The following is a 2,148-nucleotide window of genomic DNA, read 5'->3' as shown; positions in this document are numbered from 1 at the left end:
CTTTCAAAGGAAAGATTGCTATCAAATAGCACACCTAGGTTCCTAACTGATGACGAAGAATTGACAGAGCAGCCATCAAGTCTTAGAGAGTGTTCTAGGTTATTATTATATGCAGAGTTTTTAGGTCCTATAATTAACACCTCTGTTTTTTCAGAATTTAGCAGTAAGAAATTTCTCATCATCCAGTTTTTTATATCGACTGCAAGTTTTTCAAGTTTTTCAAATTGGTATGTTTTGCCGGGCTGCGAAGAAATATCATCTTCAAATATCACAGCATAACAAGCATAACAGTGAAAGCTAACACCGTGTTTCCTGATGATATCTCCCAAGGGTAACATGTAAAGCGTGAAAAGTAACGGCCCTAGTACTGAGCCTTGAGGTACTCCATACTGCACTTGTGATCGATATGATACCTCTTCATTCACTGCTAATGGCGGTTGGCGGTCATATAAGTACGATTTGAACCATGCTAATGCACTTCCATTAATGCCAACAAAGGTCTATGCAATATGCAAGAGAATGTTGTGGTCAATAGTGTCGAACGCAGCGCTAAGATCCAATAGCACTAATAGAGAGATACAACCACAATCAGATGATAAGAGTAGGTCATTTGTAACTCTAATGAGAGCAGTCTCAGTACTATGATACGGTCTAAATCCTGACTGGAAATCCTCACAGATACCATTTTTCTCTAAGAAGGAATATAATTGTGAGGATACTACCTTTTCTAGTATCTTGGACAGAAAAGGGAGATTCGAGATTGGTCTGTAATTAACTAGTTCTTTGGGGTCAAGTTGTGGTTTTTTGATGAGAGGCTTAGTCAAGTGGCTACACAGCATTTGACCACTGGATTTATAAAAACAATTTCCAGTTTAAGAAGTGTTTAAACATTGCATCAACTACTGATGAACATGTTAATTTTATCTGAATTATAGTTTGACCAATTAATTACTATATATTTGGAAGGCTTTTGTCTTTCAAACACATTAAAATGCACAAATTCATGTTACTACTTATTTAGGCTACATGTAATGCAGGCATTCCCAAAATTTTTGTCATCTGAACCTCTTTCACCTAATATATTTAATTGAAGTACCTGTGAAATTTTAAAATAAATATGTTAATAAGTATCACATTAGCATGTTCATGGTTCTCTGGCGTTAGTTAATGGTCAAATGACATGCAGGTAAGCAAATAAAATATTTAATCTTTTTAGTAAGTGTTTTATTTTGATTGATGTCATTTTTAAATGATTTATTTTTACATTATTATGATTTAGTTAATTATTAGCTTTTCATTAAACTCACAAACCCCCTGCAGACAGTTCCTTTCCTAAACCCATTTGGGAAACCTTGAGGTAAGGTAATGTTTAATGCACTTCATGTTCATGTCATGTCAAAAGAAACCAAGAAATTGTATGATAATAGTACCTAAAATGTGTAATGTAATGGATTACGTTACTAACTACAATTTTGTCATGTAATTTGGAATCAGTAACGGATTACAATTTGTAATCGACCCAGTAATCTACCCAGCTCTGTTTATGAGTGAGTTATAGTATGTCGAACCGATTCCTCCAAACATACTGATTCATTCAGGAAAAAGGCTAAACCCCGCCCACTGCTGCTCAAAGACAGCAGTTAAGGTTGTGCTTTGACTTTGTTTGGAGATACTTTCATTGGTGGAGCAAAACAGACAAAATAACCGGCAGTGCAGCATGCAAGTTCTTGTTGAACTGTTAGGCTATATAAAAGAAATATCATCACACACGCTATAGCCTATTGCTGTTTTTCAAATTAACATGGCTGTGAATGTGATAACCGTGCTGTTTCTGTTTGGAACAGCAGAGCTCTTGCAGCCAAAATTATTTAATCTTACTGAAGTTCTCTTAAGTCGTGGCCTAATGATTAGAGAGTTGGACTCGTAACCCAAAGGTTGCGGGTTCGAGTCTCATACCGGCAGGGATTGTAGGTGGGGGGAGTGAATGTACAGCGCTCTCTCCCACCTTCAATACCAAGACTGAGGTGCCCTTGAGCAAGGCACCGAACCCCCAACTGCCCACTGTTCCGGGTATGTGTTCACGGTGTGTGTGTGTTCACTGCTGTGTGTGTGCACTTTGGATGGGTTAAAATGCAGAGCACTAATTCC

The sequence above is a fragment of the Sinocyclocheilus anshuiensis genome, unplaced genomic scaffold (genome assembly GCF_001515605.1).
Source record: "Sinocyclocheilus anshuiensis isolate Anshui unplaced genomic scaffold, SAMN03320099.WGS_v1.1 scaffold438, whole genome shotgun sequence".
NCBI lineage: Eukaryota > Metazoa > Chordata > Actinopteri > Cypriniformes > Cyprinidae > Sinocyclocheilus > Sinocyclocheilus anshuiensis.
Note: the sequence above shows the minus strand (reverse complement) of the source record.